This window comes from Ovis canadensis, chromosome 13, assembly GCF_042477335.2.
Source record: "Ovis canadensis isolate MfBH-ARS-UI-01 breed Bighorn chromosome 13, ARS-UI_OviCan_v2, whole genome shotgun sequence".
Lineage (NCBI taxonomy): Eukaryota > Metazoa > Chordata > Mammalia > Artiodactyla > Bovidae > Ovis > Ovis canadensis.
Window position 1 is genome coordinate 19401052 of NC_091257.1, and position 18034 is coordinate 19419085.

The 18034-nt window shown below is 40.3% G+C and overlaps 1 long non-coding RNA gene across 1 annotated transcript in view; it reads left to right on the plus strand.

The window, feature by feature from the left end:
• Window positions 1-11952, plus strand: part of LOC138417282 (uncharacterized) — a 184964-nt gene extending 173012 nt beyond the window's left edge. The window contains exons 4-5 of the long non-coding RNA XR_011248052.1: window positions 11338-11417; window positions 11702-11952. This is a non-coding gene — a long non-coding RNA (uncharacterized lncRNA). The remainder of the gene's footprint in view (window positions 1-11337; window positions 11418-11701) is intronic.
• Window positions 11953-18034: the final 6082 nt, after the last annotated feature.

The following is an 18034-nucleotide window of genomic DNA, read 5'->3' on the forward strand; positions in this document are numbered from 1 at the left end:
GATTTACCATGGGTCTTTTCCATCCTCATGTATTGGCTAGGTTTTACTGTGTAACAAACCACGCCAAAGTTTTATGACTTAAAACAACATGTGTGTAATTCATGATTTTGTAGGTTGACGGTTTGGGCTGGATTCTGCTGAACTTCTCTGTAGAGATGGATCAGGCCCAGCTGATCTTAGCCTGGGTCACTTATACAGTCACATCTTCCTTTCACTCTGTTGTTGGTTAAGGGCTGGTCCCTCCAATACAGCTTATTTATGCTTAATATGGGCTCTTATCCTCCATCAGGATGGCAAGAGTGAGTTAGTTCACAATTGAGTGAGAATGCAAGGGTGGAGTAGATGTATTCAAGGTCTCTGAAGGCACATGCTCAGAATTTTCAGTGTCATTTCTGCCACACTCTGTTTGCGAAAGCAAGTCTCAAGGCCAGTCCAGATTCAATGCATGGAGAAAACAATTCCAGCTCTTGATGACAGCAGCTGCAAAATTCATACAGCATAATAGTATGGATACAAGGGAGGTCATGGGAAACAGTTATGACCATTTTTACAATTCACCAAACCTTGCTTAGATCATGTGTCTGCTCCTTGGGTAGGGGAGGGCTGGTCAATTTCATACTCCTCTTAGGAGGGAAGAGTGTGTGATAAGTTAGTTCCCATAAGAAAGTTAGGTTGAAGGGGAGATGAGCTGAGCTTCACCAACCTGGTTTTGAACTCACTACCATAATAAGCTAAATATGTGACCTCAGTAAAGCAGAGAATCTCTTGGAAACTACTTTCTCTTTGACAAAGTAGGTTTAGTAATTCTTACTTACAAGTTCTTACAAGTGAGAATTAGAGATGATAAAAGTAAGGCATGGGTAGCAGGTTTACATGTAGTAGGCACCCATGTACTTAAGGAGATATGCCTTGGCATGCTCATTGCAGCATCTTTTATATATATATATAAACATATAAACATATAAAATATATATATGTTCCAGAGAAGGCAATGGCACCCCACTCCAGTACTCTTGCCTGGAAAATCCCATGGATGGAGGAGCCTGCTAGGCTGCAGTCCATGGGGTTGCTAAGAGTCGGACATGACTGAGCGACTTCACTTTCACTTTTCACTTTCCTGCATTGGAGAAGGAAATGGCAACCCACTCCAGTGTTCTTGCCTGGAGAATCCCAGGGATGGGGGAGCCTGGTGGGCTGCCGTCTATGGGGTCGCACAGAGTCGGACACGACTGAAGCGACTTAGCAGCAGCAGGCACCCAGTAACTTCTCTAGTTTTCACCTCATATGACACAATGAAATGAAAGTAGATACACATATTTTAGAATTTTTTCCCTAAGCTCTTCAGAAAGTAACATAAGATAATTTTTCATACTGCTGCTTTTACACACCATTTAGAAGCATTTGTCATTGAAATGAATGTCTTTGCGATTCTCAGAAATTAAGGCTGCTTCAGGGCTGTCTTCAGCTAGTAAATAGAGAGCGGCTGTGTTGTATTCTTTGGCTTCACCCTTTCTTATTGGTTGAGTGGAGGTGTTGTCTTAGTCTGCGCTGACAGCTAAAACAAAAATACCATGGCCTGAGTGGCTTGAATTGCAAACATTTATTTCTCACAATTCTGGAAGATGGACTTGCCGACTAAGGTGCTTGCAGATTCAGTGTCTGCTGAGGACCAGCTTCACTGTTCATAGACTGCTGTCTTCTCACTGTGTTGTCACATGCTAGAAGGAGGGAGGGAGCTTGTGGAGCCTCTTTGTCACTAATTCCTTTCATGAGGGCTCCATCCTCATGACCTGATCACCTATCAAAAGCTCCACCTCCTGATACCATCATGTTAGGGATTAGGTTTCAGTGTTAGAATTTGAGGGGACACAAATATTCAGTCTATAGAAGGGTGTCACCCTGATTGGCTGCTGCCCATGTTCTACCATTGTTAAACATCATGAATATCCATTTGGTGACATCCAAAAACATCCCACAGCCTTAATTGGGTTCTCTTCTGGAAAATATTGTGGCTAATACAGAACCTGAGGTGACATTTGTCTCCTAAGGTATTTGACAAACAAGTGTTGAATGAATATTTGAGTGAATAGATATGCAAATTAGTGATTTGGTGAAATCTTTTTTCCTGGTAACAGCTTTGATAATAAGGAATATCTTAATTCAGTGCAGATTATTACTTAGCTGTGAAGGCTGTTAGAAGAGGGAACTTAGGGAGAAAACTGTAGCTGGAAGCTACAACAAATTGCATGCTTGCTTTTTCTTGAAACTGTTTCTCTCTTCACTCTAAACTAGCTCTTGAAATAGACACCAGGATTTGTTCTCTGGAATAGAAAGATAACTTTCATTAATTTGTCCCAAAGCTAGCTGATCTGAGCTTTTAGAATTGTGTGAAACAATTGTATCTCCTAATTTTGGTGAACAAGTGGCTTTGCCCACTCCAGAATTCCAAAGTGCAAGTGGAATATAGGTAGGGATTAAAACTATGTGCCTGCCCTCATGGCTACCCTATACCCTCAGGCTTCACGAGTGTTAACAGCGCATGTGTTACCCCTCACTGACTCATTTTTCCAAACTAGGAGACTCTAGAGGGTTTTAGGCTATTTTTGTGTTTTCGTCTCTCTCTTGGCATTTTGGGGGAAACCGACCTAGAAAAGAGGGCAGTGAAGGGTCCTTTCTGAGGCCAGAGTATTGAGATTTCATGACACAGTGAATTCCTGTCTGCTAAGCAGATCCCATTTGGAGGACCTGAAAGATGGATGGATACATGACTTATCTTCATGGAGATTCTTCTCTGAGGAATTTATAACTGTGAAGGAGCACAAAAATGTGACTGTATGTTCCAACTGTAGTGGTTTGCTGGGACATTCCTGGTTGATACTTGTTGTTCTGTCATCCATTGAGGTTAGCATATGTCCCTGAGTATTTTTTAAGCAAAAGATTATTGTCAATGTTTGAATTAAAATAATCTGAAATAGACTCAGAAGACCTCCACATTATACTTTGACTTCTCCCATGCTTTCCTAACCCTGTGTGAGATGCATGTGGAGTCAACAGGGTTCTCACTTCAATAGGCAGCCCAATCTAAAAGGCACAGAGGACATGTTTTTTTTCCCCTAACTTTTCCCAGATGCGTCAAAATCAGTATCTCCCTTAGTAGGACAGCATGCGCTATGCATTCAGGCAGGAATGACTACAGTGGACTCACTTGCCCTGGATTTGGTGGAGGGAGAAGAACTCAAGGCTCTGATGCTGTTGGACGCTCGGTATCCCAGCCAGCTGTTCCCTGGCCCAGGGGGCAGCTTGCGTGATAGGACACTAGTGAAGGTGGTTCTATTAATGGTTTGTTTGTTTCTTTTCTCACCCAGTTCACATAGTTGAAGTCAAGATTTTGCAGGTTCATTCCAGTGAAAGTAAACTACCTTTTGTAAATGAATTTGCTCATTTTGTTTGTGTCTTTTTCCAAACCAATTGGAAATCTTTAAATCAAATGATTCAATGAATGGAGTGTCGAGAAAATTACAATGGTTGAAGCTTTCAAACCTGAAGTTATTGACAACAAAGCTTGCAGAAAAGAAAACATTCACATTTATTCCTACTCATTATACATTAAAGAAGGCAAACTCAAATGGTATACAAGATTTCCATTTGAAACTATAACTTACGCTATGGAAAAACTCTTGTGGGAAGAAGCTATTGGTAGACTTCCTATTTTTGACTGGTAAATCAAATTGTATTCTATATACTGGAATAAAATGAAATCGAGAAGGTCTATGATTCCATAGCATCTAAGTTTGCCAAAACATTCAAAAAGATCACACATAAAATTATGTTTCTTTGAATAGTTTTGTTTGTCAAAAACATTTGCCTAAGAAAAGTACTCTGAAGACAGATAAAAAGTCAATAAATTATTTCTGGGGTTGAAATATTTATAAATTTCAATAAGAAGTAGCATTGACAATGGTCTTTAGTAGTAACCTTTTCCCATCCTCTCTGCCCTCAGTTTGTGTGTTGGGCGGTATTCTCCAATGTGACTGCATTTGGAGACAGGGCCTATATTAAGGTTAAATGAGATTGTAAAGTTAGGACCCTGATCCAATAATATTAAAGTCCTAAGAGGAGGTGACACCAGAGAGCTGTCTCTCTCTGTCTCCCTCTACTCTAGTCCTGCAAGTCAGCTAAACAACTCTCATCAGAAATGGCAAAATCAGCTGGTACCTTGATCTTGTATTTCCCAGAGATAAATAAATTTCTGTTGTCTGTGTTGTTTTGGTATTGTAGCCTAAGTAAACTAAGACAGCTTTTATTTAACAGAATTTACTCTGAGCTTGGCAGACAGCACAGTGAATGTGAAGAGGTTGTCTCCTTAAACAATTACAAAGTTTCACATATTTTAATCATGCAATTTGGAAAATAGATCTCAGATATTTTATGAAAACAAGGAAAATTATGAGAGAATGTTGAAAAACATTATAGTATAAAGAGACCTAATGCATATAAATAAGTACCTAGGAAGTTTGTTTTCTTGTTGTTTTTTAACATTCAGATTATTAGAAATGTTAAAAATTTAATATATATGGATTTATCCTATGTTCATTTTTTAAATGCCATTAAAAAAATAGTTTTGGCCAGAACAACTTTATAGTTCTACTAGTAAATTAAGATCATTATGTTGGTTAATTTAAAAATATTTTAAATTATTATTTTATTTTACTTTACCACCTTTTATCACTCTAACAATTTTCCCAGATTGGGCCACAAATCATATGATCATCCTTTGAGAGAATAAAATATTCAGCCTGAATAAGGCATTGTCGTGGCAGTTTGTAGCTGTTGTCCCTTAATTAGCTTATTTTATTCTATTTTTTTAGTCTTTTCAAATTTATTTTTAATTAGAAGATAATTGCTTTACAATATTGCGTTTGCTTCTGGACAAACATTGTGTTGGCTTCTGACATACAACAATATGAATCAGCCACAAGTATACACATTCCACTCCCCCTCCACCGAACCTACCCCCATCCACCCTCACCCCATCCTACCCCTCTAGGTCATCACAGAGCACCAGGTTAAATATCTCCTAGCAGCTTGATCTGAGATATAAGTAGATATTTATAAGTTTCTTAGACATGTAATTTAATTGAAAACTCCTGAAAGGTTTTATTGGATATCATTAGAGTATCTCATTTGGGGAAATTAAAATATTTTATTTTAATGACTTTATAACATTTTATCATTTTGACTAGAAGATTGTGTGGAAAATTTTAATAAGTCAACTTGGCTACACAAGGGTATCTCAATTTTAGACAAACATCAGTCTAGATGTTACTGTGAAGGTAATTTTTAGAAGTGTTTAACATTTAAATCAGAAGATTTAAAGTAAAGCAGATTGCCAACTACAGTGTAGGTGGGCCTTGTTCAGTTCTTTGAAGGCCTTAATAGGAAAGACAGGTACCCTGAGGAACAAAGAATTCAGCCTCCAGATCAATTTCAGAATCAAGACAGAAACATCAACTCTTCCCTCACTCTCCCATCTTCTGGTCTGTGCTACAGGGTTTGAACTTGCCAGCCCTTACAGTAGCATGCACCAATTACTTAAAATAAAGCTCTTTTTTCTTTCTATATACATGTTCTATTGGTTCTGTTTCTCTGAAGATCCTTGACTAATACAAAGACCAAGACAAAATCTTTCGAACTCAATAAAACTTCTGTGAGTGCACGCGCAGGCTCAGTCATGTCTGACTCTTTGCAAGCCGATGGACTTTAGCCCACCAGCTTCCTCTGTCCATCGAATTTTCCAGGCAAGAATATTGGAGTGGGTTGCCATTTCCTTCTCCAGGGTATCTTCCCTACTCAGGGATCAAACCCACATTTCTAGTGTCTCCCGCATTGGGAAATGGATTCTTCACTAGCTGAGCCACCAAGCATATTTCTTAAAAAAATGCCAAATGTACCATAAGGCTTACTGAACATATTATTGAAGTATATACTTGTAAATGAAAATCATTCTTTTAGTCCATGTTCAAAATCCTTCTTTTAGTCCATGTTCAATCATTTTCAGCTTTAAATAATGAAGTTGTTGTTTTTGTTGTTGTTTAGTCACTAAGTCATACCTGACTTTTGTGACCCATGGACTATAGCCCACCAGGCTCCTCTATCCTGGTATTTCTGTCTTGATTTTCCTGGTAAGACTACTGGAGTGAGTTGCCATTTCCTTCTGAAAGAGATCTTCCCTACCCAGTGCAGCTTAGTCAAGTAAAGGGTAATCATGCTGCTGCTGCTGCTAAGTCGCTTCAGTCGTGTTTGACTCTGTGCGACCTCATAGACGGAAGCTCACCAGGCTCCCCCATCGCTGGGATTCTCCAGGCAATAGTACTGGAGTGGGTTTCCATTGCCTTCTCCAAGAGTAATCATAGCTTAGTTTAAATTAGATTGATAGATGATGATAAAGTGAGTTCCTCATACCTACCTGAGGCAAATCTCTGGACACCCAGAAGACAGTTCTTGGTATCTCTTGAAGTGAGTGAGTGAGAAAATGTTGCTCAGTGGTATCCAAGTCTTTGCAAAGTAGATGGCAACAGTAACTGAATTCTAGCCAGGGGAATACAGGCAGAAGTGACATATTCCATATCAGGACAGGCTTCTAAAATATCTTGCATCATACCGCAATATCCTTTCTTTCTTATTCTTCTGGATGAATGGGAATAATTTGATGGAGGACTTGAAGTCTCTAAAGGATGGTAAAGCCAGCTGACAGGAGGACCCAGCCCATGAATGATTGGAGGCAGACTGTCCCTGTGGACTTGCGTTGAACTATGACAGGAGCAGTGAGGAACCATATTTGTGTTAAGCCATTATAATGGCTTCAGAATTCAGTTCAGTCACTCAGTCGTGTCCGATTCTTTGCGACCTATTGATTGCAGCATGCCAGGCCTCCCTGTCCATCACCATCTCCCGGAGTTCACTGAAACTCACAACCATCGAGTCAGTGATGCCATCCAGCCATCTCATCGTCTGTCGTCCCCTTCTCCTCCTGCCCCCAATCCCTCCCAGCATCAGAGTCTTTTCCAGTGAGTCAACTCTTCTCATGAGGTGGCCAAAGTACTGGAGTTCCAGCTTTAGCATCAGTCCTTCCAAAGAACACCCAGGACTGATCTTCTTTAGGATGGACTGGCTGAATCTCCTTGCAGTCCATGTGACTCTAGGAGTTATCTCCAACACCACAGTTCAAATGCATCAATACTCTGGCACTCAGCTTTCTTCACAGTCCAACTCTCATATCCATAAATGACCACTGGAAAAAACATAGCCTTGACTAGACGGACCTTTGTTGGCAAAGTCTGTCTCTGCTTTTGAATATGCTGTCTAGGTAGGTCATAACTTTCCTTCCAAAGAGTAAGCATCTTTTAATGTCATGGCTGCAATCACCATGTGCAGTGATTTTGGAGCCCCCCAAAATAGTCTGACACTGTTTCCACTGTTTCCCCATCTATTTCCCATGAAGTGATGGGACCCGATGCCATGATCTTAGTTTTCTAAATGTTGAGCTTTAAGCCAACTTGTTCAGTCTTCTCTTTTACTTTCATCAAGAGGCTTTTTAGTTCCTCTTCACTTTCTACCATAAGGAGTGTCATCTGCCTATCTGAGGTTATTGATATTTCTCCTGGCAATCTTGATTCCTGCTTGTGTTTCTTCCAGTCCAGCGTTTCTCATGATGTACTCTGCATAGAAGTTACATAAGCAGGGTGACAATATATAGTCTTGATGTACTCCTTTTCCTACTTGGAACCAGTCTGTTCCATGTCCAGTTCTAACTGTTGCTTCAGTTCAGTTCGGTTTAGTCGCTCAGTCGTGTCCAACTCTTTGCGACCCCGTGAATCAGAGCACGCCAGGCCTCCCTGTTCATCACCAACTCTGGGAGTTCACTCAGACTCAAGTCCATCGAGTCCATGATACCTTCCAGCCATCTCATCCTTGGTCGTCCCCTTCTCCTGCCCCCAATCCCTCCCAGCATAAGAGTCTTTTCCAATGAGTCAACTCTTCTCATGAGTTGGCCAAAGTACTGGAGTTCCAGCTTTAGCATCAGTCCTTCCAAAGAAATCCCAGGGTTGATCTCCTTCAGAATGGACTGGTTGGATCTCCTTGCAGTCCAAAGGACTCTCAAGAGTCTTCTCCAACACCACAGCTCAAAAGCATCCATTCTTCAGCACTCAGCCTTCTTCACAGTCCAATTCTCACATCTATACATGACCACAGGAAAAACCATAGCCTTGACTAGACAGACCTTAGTCGGCAAAGTAATGTCTCTGCTTTTGAATATGCTATCTAGGTTGGTCATAACTTTTCTTCCAAGGAGTAAGCGTCTTTTAATTTCATGGCTGCAGTCACCATCTACAGTGATTTTGGAGCCCAAAAAAATAAAGTCTGACACTGTTTCCACTGTTTCCCCATCTATTTCCCATGAAGTGATGGGACCGGATGCCATGATCTTCGTTTTCTGAATGTTGAGCTTTAGGCCAACTTTTTTGCTCTCCTCTTGCACTTTCATCAAGAGGCTTTTTAGTTCCTCTTCACTTTCTGCCATAAGGGTGATGTCATCTGCATATCTGATGTTATTAATATTTCTCCCAGCAATCTTGATTCCAGCTTGTGCTTACTGACCTGCATATAGGTTTCTCAAGAGGCAGGTCAGGTGGTCTGGTATTCTCATCTCTTTCAGAATTTTTCACAGTTTATTGTGATCCACACAGTCAAAGGCTTTGACATAGTCAAGAAAGCAGAAACAGATATTTTTCTGGAACTCTCTTGCTTTTTCCATGATCCAGCAGAAGTTGGCAATTTGATCTCTGGTTCCTCTGCCTTTTCTAAAACCAGCTTGAACATCTGGAAGTTCACGGTTAACTTATTGCTGAAGCCTGGCTTGGAGAATTTTGAGCATTACTTTACTAGCATGTGAGATGAGTGCAATTGTGTGGTAGTTTGAGCATTCTTTGGCATGGCCTTTCTTTGGGATTGGAATGAAAACTGACCTTTTCCAGTCCTGTGGCCACTGCTGAGTTTTCCAAATTTGCTGGCATATTGAGTGCAGCACTTTCACAGCATCGTCTTTCAGGATTTGAAACAGCTCCACTGGAATTCCATCACCTCCACTAGCTTTGTTCATAGTGATGCTTTCTAAGGCCCATTTGACTTCACATTCCAGGATGTCTGGCTCTAGGTGAGTGATAACACCATCGTGATTATCTGTGTGGTGAAGATCTTTTTTGTACAGTTCTTCTGTGTATTCTTGCCACCTCTTCTTAATATCTTCTGCTTCTGTTAGGTCCATACCATTTCTGTCCTTTGTGCATGATATTTTCCCTTGGTATCTCCAGTTTTCTTGAAGAGATCTCTAGTCGTTCTCATTCTGTTGTTTTCCTCTATTTCTTTGCATTGATCACTGAGGAAGGCTTTCTTATCTCTTCTTGCTATTCTTTGGAACTCTGCATTCAGATGCTTATATCTTTCCTTTTCTCCTTTGCTTTTCGCCTCTCTTCTTCTCACAGCTATTTGTAAGGCGTCCCCAGACAGCCATTTTGCTTTTTCCATTTCTTTTCCATGGGAATGGTCTTGATCCCTGTCTCCTGTACAATGTCACGAACCTCTGTCCGTAGTTCATCAGGCACTCTATCTATCAGATCTAGGCCCTTAAATCTATATCTCACTTCCACTGTATAATCATACGAGATTTGATTTAGGTCATACCTGAATGGTCTAATGGTTTTCCCTACTTTCTTCAATTTCAGTCTGAATTTGTCAATAAGGAGTTCATGATCTGAGCCACAGTCAGCTCTCAGTCTTGTTTTTGCTGACTGTATAGAACTTCTCCATCTTTGGCTGCAAAGAATATTATCAATCTGATTTTGGTGTTGACCATTTGGTAATGTCCATGTGTAGAGTCTTCTCTTGTGTTGTTGGAAGAGGGTGTTTGCTATGACCAGCGTGTTCTGTTGGCAAAACTCTATTAGCTTTTGCCCTGCTTCATTCCGTATTCCAAGGCCAAATTTGCCTGTTACTCCAGGTGTTTCTTGACTGCCTACTTTTGCATTCCAGTCCCCTATAAAGAAAAGGGCATCTTTTTAGGGTGTTAGTTCTAAAAGGTCTCGTAGATCTTCATAGAACTGTTCAACTTCAGCTTCCTCAGCATTGGGGCATAGATTTGGATTACTGTGATATTGAATGGTTTGCCTGGGAAATGAACAGAGATCATTCTGTTGTTTTTGAGATTGTATCCAAGTACTGCATTTCGGACTCATAGGGATTCCTGCCCGCAGTAGTAGATATAATGGTCATCTGAATTAAATTCACCCATTCCAGTTCATTTTAGTTCGCTGATTCCTAGAATGTCAACTTTCACTCTTGCCACCTCCTGTTTGGCCACTTCCAGTTTGACTTGATTCGTGGACCTAGCATTCCAGGTTCCCATGCGATATTGGTCTTTACACCATCACTAAGGTTCCATCCAACTTCCTCCCACTAAAACTGACCTCAGGATCGGTTCCTCTAGCTGTTTGGCTCCCATCCTGCTTGGCTTCTACATCACATGGAAGCACCTTGGTTTGAAAGATATCCTAGGACTGAAGAATATCCTCACCAATAAATCAATTGACTGAAAATAATCTATATCTTTAAAGTATATGTAAGAGTAGATATAAATTTTTCCTTTGGGGTAATCCTGTATTATGTTCTTATAATAAAAGTATATTAAACAGGCAAGTAATATTAATAATATCTACCATGTACTGAGGGCTTTCCAGGTGGCACTAGTGATAAGGAATCTGCATGCCAGTACAGGAGATGTAAGAGATGTGGGTTCGATCTCTGGGTTGGGAAGATCCTCTGAAGGACGATACAACAGACCACTTCAGTATTCTTGCCTAGAGAATCTCATGGACAAAGGAGCCTGGTAGTCTACAGTCCATAGGGTCCAACAGAGTCTGATGTGACTAAAACAACTTAGCACCAAATACTGAAGCTTCTCAGGTGGCTCAGTGGTAAAGAATCTGCCTGCCAATGCTGGAGACTCAGGTTTGATCCCTGGGTTGGGAAGATTCCCCTGGAGAAGGAAATAGCAACCCACTCCGGTATTCTTGCCTGGGAAATCCCAAGGACAGGGGAGTCTGGTGGGCTACAGTCCGTGGGGTTGCAAAAGAGTTGGACACAACTTAGTGACTAAACAGCAACCAACCATCTACTGATATATAAAGCATATGTTGATAGGGAAAACTGCTAACTACATATATAAGTAAAATCTTTGAAGCAATCACTTAAGAGGGATAACTTATTATCCCCATTTTGCAGATGGAGACACTGAGGCCTAAAGAACTTAGATAACTTGCTGAAGGTCACGTATGTGGAAATGGTGAAGTGGGGATTTGCAGGTAGGTGTGTTCAACTCTAAAACCTGGGCTCTTAATCATTAGATTAACTATAGTGGAGACATTCACTATTAGTTCTTTGACCTCTTAACTCTCACTGTGATTCATGCTTCATCATGATGATATGATTAACATTTCTGCACACTCACCTCTTGTCAGACTCTGCAGTCTGTGCTTTATGTCTGATAGTTTATGACGTCTTCATAGCCATCAAACGAGACAGACATCCATGGTGTATCTTGTAACCACAGTAACACTCAATAAATAGAGATCAATCTCTTTTACAGAAAACCGAAGTTGAGAGACTAAATGAACAGCCACAGCACCTCATGAAACCTTATTTCAAATAAAGTGCCTTGGGCACACGAAGCCTACTCTGCTTCAGTTTGTTCAGATTGCAACCCTTCTCTTTAAAAAAAAAAAAAAAAGAAAAGAAAAAAGAAGGAAAGAAAGAAAATTGGGAAGAGGGAAATAAATTGTGTGGAACCCTGTGACCTGTAAGTCAAAGCAATCCCCAAATTAAAAAGGCATGAGAACATTTACTTTTCCTAAGTGGGATGTTTCCATTACTTTAAGAAAGAGGGGTTTTATCCCTACCCTGCCCCCAGCCCTACCACCTCCCACCACCACTACACACATACATACCACTTTGCACTGCTTTTGTAAATCAACAACAGAGAGAAAAATTCCATTGAAATCAAGGTGGCAGGGTTTGGCTTCATGGGACTGATCACAGTGAGTCTTCAATTGACTCTGAGCCAGAAGGGAAAAAGCAGCAGACATGAGGATCAAGAGACTGTAGCTATATAGTCTGGCTTCGCTACCAAAAATGATGGAAAAAAAAAAAAAAGAAGAAGCAGAAAAACAAAACCCGAGACAGAAGGTAGGAGGAGACAAGGGGCAGTTCCAGCTTTCAGCGAGCCGGCTGGGTTCTACTTCCTTTTGATTGTCCAGGAAAGCTAAGAAAAGTAAAAACAGGGCTGGGAGTGCGTGAAAGCAGCCCCGTGGAAATGGCATGTGAAACAATCGGCCTGTGGGTCAATTGTGAAGGGCGTTAATGTGCGAGACCCCGATAAAGAGCTTTGCACAAATGGTCACAAAGCATTTCATATTTAAATACGGATCCCAGTTTGTTCTGCACAACAGTATAAATATAACTAAGGTAGGGTGGAGAATGAGATTTGGAAATCAGCCGATTTTAAGGAAGCCAACACAAACACTCCAACGAATGCAGAGTTTTGCACAGGCTTTGTGCTTATTACTAGTGTTGGCATAAACTCATAAAAACAGAAAAGGCCATGAGACATAGTGGTTGAGATATTGTGTGCCCGGGTGGTAATCAAGTACATTGTTTATCTGAAAACAGCCTTATTGTTATGTATGTGGCCTTTCTTGGAAGGTGATGGTCATGTTTGATTTTGTTTCAGGGTAGTCATGACAACTTAGAAAAGTATATAACATCTCAAGAGGTTTTCTATCTCTTTTCAGTGACTATATCCTTATGAGATAGGTCTGGGGGTAAAAGTTCCCTTGCAGGCTCTTTCAGTTGGGGTTTTAATAGAAGGGAATATATTTTAGCTTATTTAGCAAATTTGTACTGCATGAAAGGATATTTTGTAATAGGCTAAGCAGGCCATATAAAATTAAGTAAAGCTGGATCTGGTGCCTAAAAATATTTGGCAGAAATCCCTGGTAAGCCACATTTGAACATTTTTAATATATATTATGAGGCAGAAAAGAGTAATTATCTTCTATTGAAGTTCCCAAGTGAGAGAAATGCATTTGTAGAACCCTTTCAAAGAAAACTGTCTGTATTGCAAAATTGTTATACTTGAGATGATGTCCACTCTCCTCCAGTTTATGGCTTGTGGCTTGTGGAAAAGAAGCAGGCACAACCCAGACATTACTCCACTATATTGTGAGACTGCTACCTTGAGCAAGGTGTTTTGCCAAGGACCTCGAAACACTTGACTAAGAAGTTTCCAGAACAAAGACTCTTTAGCCCTAAGGACAGGATACCATGGAGGGTTTGGGAACAAAAACTACCGTGAGTGACTATCTCTCTGCTTTATTTCTACTCTCGGTCCTTGATTTGGAATCAGTTGGTCTCTCCTTCCTCTATTTCTTTCTCCAGAGAGGGTTGCCTTTCATTGGAAGCACTCATACATGTCCAGAGCATTGCATTTCTGAGATCATCCTCTGTTTTAGTTGAGATTGCTCAAACACAGACCATCAAAAAAGAATTTTGGTCTAAGTAGATTATTTGGGAGTGGATCCCAGAAAGCACACAGAGGGAGCCCGGAAAGTGAGAGAGGAAAGGGAAGAAAGCCAATAAAGGATGTGAAGAACAGAACACCTCTGTAGGGCCCCATCCTGCTGGGGACCCTCTGGATTGCTGTGGAAAACACAACTGAAAATTGTCCCTTGAAGGATGTAGCATCTGGGGCATGTATCCACCAATTCTGGCTCCTCTTGTGTTGAGGGTTGATCCTGAGTCGTTACCTTCCTTCTGAGAATTTCTAGCTTAGGTTGATAAAGTCAGAGAATGGCCTTGGAGAGAGAGACGAGGAGAACTGAGCCCTTCTGTATGGGAACTCTTTGCAGGCTCTCTTGGGGGTGAGCCAGGAGAATTTAGTGGAAACCTGAGAGCATCACTCTAGCCACCAACTCTGCCAATTAGGCAGGCTTCTTGCAAGGAGAACACTCTTTGCTTTGTTGAGTGCCCCATTGTGCTTTTTCCCCCCTTAGTGTATGTAAATCTTCCTAGTCTTTTGCTGTAAATGGGCATCTATGGCTTTTAATATCCTTCAGTTCAGTTCAGTCAATCAGTCGTGTCCGATTCTTTGCAACCCAATGGACTGCAGCACTCCAGGCCTCCCTGTCCATCACCAACTCCTGGAGTTTACTCAAGCTCATGTCCATTGAGTTGGTGATGCCATCCAACTATCTCATTCTCTGATGTCCCCTTCTCCTCCTGCCTTCAATCTTTCCCAGCATCAGGCTCTTTTCCAATGAGCCAGTTCTTCACATCAGGTGGCCAAAGTATTGGAGTTTCAGCTTCAGCATCAGTCCTTCCAATGAATATTCAGGACTAATTTCCTTTAGGAGGGACTGGTTGGGTCTCTTTGCAATCCAAGGGGCTCTCAAGTGTCTTCTCTAACACCACAGTTCAAAAGCATCAATTGTTCGGCGCTCAGTTTCTTCACCGTCCAACTCTCATATCCATACATGACTACTGGAAAAACCATAGCCTTGACTAGAAGGACCTTTGTTGGCAAAGTAATGTCTCTGCTTTTTAATATGCTATCTAGGTTGGTCTAGCTTTTCTTCCAAGGAGCAAGTGCCTTTTACTTTCATGGCTGCAGTCACCATCTACAGTCATTTTGGAGCCCAGAAAAATAAACTCTGCCACTGTTGCCACTGTTTCCACTTTTTCCCCATCTATTTGCCATGAAGTGATGGGACCAGATGCCATGATCTTCGTTTTCTGAATGTTGAGCTTTAAGCCAACTTTTTCACTCTTTAGTTCTTCTTCGCTTTCTGCCATAAGGGTGGTGTCATCTGCATATCTGAGGTTATTGATATTTCTCCCGGCAATCTTGATTCCAGTTTGTGCTTCATCCAGCCCAGCATTTCTTATGATGTACTTTGCATATAAGTTAAATAAGCAGGGTGACAATATACAGCCTTGACGTACTCCTTTCCCTATTTGGAACCAGTGTGTTGTTCCATGTCCAGCTCTAACTGTTGCTTCCTGACCTGCATACAGATTTCTCAAGAGGCAGGACAGGTGGTCTGGTAGTCCCATCTTTTAAAGAATTTTCCAGTTTGTTGTGGTCCACACAGTCAAAGACTTTGGCATAGTCAGTAAAGCAGAAATAGATTTTTTCTGGAACTCTCTTGCTTTTTTGATGATCCAACACATGTTGGCAATCTGATCTCTGATTCCTCTGCCTTTTCTAAATCTAGCTTGAACATCTGGAAGTTCACAGTTCATGTATTGTTGAAGTCTGGCTTGGAGAATTTTGAGCATTACTTTCCTAGCGTGTGAGATGAGTACAATTGTACAGTAGTTTGAGCATTCTTTGGCATTGCCTTTCTTTGGGATCGGAATGAAAACTGACCTTTTCCAGTCCTGTGGCCACTGCTGAGTTTTCCAAATTTGCTGGAATATTGAGTGCAGCACTTTCACAGCATCATCTTTAGGATTTGAAATAGCTCAACTGCAAATAGCATTTAATATCCTTAAAATTATCAAAAAGTATTTAATATCAAATAATGTTTGATATAGCTATTAATACCAAATAGCATTTAATATCCTTAAATGCTTAAAGTAATAATTCTAGAATTTATCATTTATTGAATGTCTCCTCTATGTCAAATCCATTGACTTATTAAATTCAGTCCTTATTTCATGACATATACAAAAATTAACTCAAATTAGGATCTAGACCTAAACATAATAGCTAAAAATTTAAAACTTCTAGAAGAAATGGAAGACAATCCCATGACCTTGGGATAAACAAGTGTTTCTTAGATACGACCCAAAAGCATTACTTTTAAAAGGAAAAAAAAAAAAAAAGATTAAATGTATGTGATAAAATTTAAAACTACTCCTCTAGAAAAGATATCATTAAGAAAATGCTTGCTGCTGCTGCTGCTAAGTCACTTCACTCGTGTCCAACTCTGTGCGACACCATAGACGACAGCCCACCAGGCTCCGCTGTCCCTGGGATTCTCCAGGCGAGAACACTGGAGTGGGTTGCCATTTCCTTCTCCAATGCAGGAAAGTGAAAAGTGAAAGGGAAGTCGCTCAGTTGTGTCTGACTCTTAGCGACCCCATGGACTGCAGCCTACCAGGCTCCTCCGCCTGTGGGATTTTCCAGGCAAGAGTACTGGAGTGGGTTGCCATTGCCTTCTCCGAAGAAAATGCTTAGGCTGAGTTTATTCCTAGGTATTTTATTCTTTTTGAAGCTATTTTAAACAGGACTGTTTTCTTGCTTTCCCTTTCTTACTGTTCATTATTAGCGTAGAGAGGAACAACAGATTTATGTGTATAAGCTTGTATCCTGCAGGCTTACTTAATTCATTTATCAGTTTTAATAGCTTTTTGATGGAGATTTTAGAGTTTTCTGTATCATGTCATTTGCAAATAGTGACAGTTTCACTCCTTCCTTTCCAATTTGGATGCCTTTAATTTCTTTTTCTTGTCTGAATGCTATTGCTAGGACTTTCAATACTATGTTAAAACAAAGAGATGAAAGGTCTATACTCTGAACACTGTAAAACATTGACAAAGGATGTTGAAGATAATACAAAGAAATGGAAAGATATCCCATGTTCATTAATTTAAAGAGTATTGTTAAAATGTCCATACTACCCAAAGCAATCTACTGGTTTAATGCAATCAAAATACCCATGACATCCTTCACAGAACTAGAACAAATAATTCTAAAATTTCTATGGAACCACAAAAGACTGTGAACAGCTAAAGTGATCTTGATGGGGAAAGAACAATGCTGATATTGTTGATAAAGCATAAAGATATTATGCTTCCTGATTTCAGCCTATAATATAGAGCTACAGTAATCTAAACAGTATGGTACTGACACAAAAACAGACATAGAGATCATTGGAACACAATAGAAACTCAGAAATAGACCCATATACATAGAGTTAGTTGATCTGTGAACAGAAGGCGAAAATATGCAATGAGGAAAAGACAGTCTCTTCAGTAAATGGTGCCAGGAAAACTGAACAGTTACATGTAAATTAATGAAATTAGAACATTTTCTTACACCATATAAAAAAATAAATTCAAAATGAATTAAAGGCCTAAATGTAAGGCTAGAAACCATCATTTCCAAAAGAAAACATTGACAGTACTTGTTTGACATAAGTCTTAGGAATACTTTTTTGGAGTTTGTCTCTTCAGGCAAAGGAAAGTATTTGCAGTAAATATGACTGATGAATTTTTTTCTAAAATATACAAATAGCTATTACAATTAAATAAGAAGACAGACAAATCAATACAAAAACAAGCAAGACTTGAATAGACAGTTCACTATAGTACTTATAAGAGTGGGCAGTGTTATGGACTGAATGTTTGTAGTCGCTCCAAACTTTGTACTTTGAAGTCCTAATGCCCAATGTGATGGCTGTTGGAAATGAAACATTTGGGAGGTAATATGGTTAGTGAGGTCATGAGGGTAAGACTCTGGTCTGCTGAGGTCAGTGCCTTTATCAGAAGACATGTTGGAGAACATCCTGTCTCTCTCCCTCTCCCAGCCCTTGTCCCCTCCACTGTAAGAACACCATGAGAAGATGGCTCTTTGCAAACCAAGAAGAGAGTCCTCACCAGAACCCAACCAGACTGGCACCTTTATCTCAGACTTTCAGCCTCCAGAATGGTGAGAAATTAAGTATTTGTTGTTTAAGTCACCCAATCCATGGTTTTGTTATGACAACTTGAGCTGACTAATAAGCCACTGAACCCACGAAAAGATGTACAGCATTATTAGTCATGAAGCAAATGTGAATTGAAAACATGATTTATGACTACATACCCACGGGAATGATAAATTTTAAAGTATTGACAATCCCAACTGTTGTCAAGACTA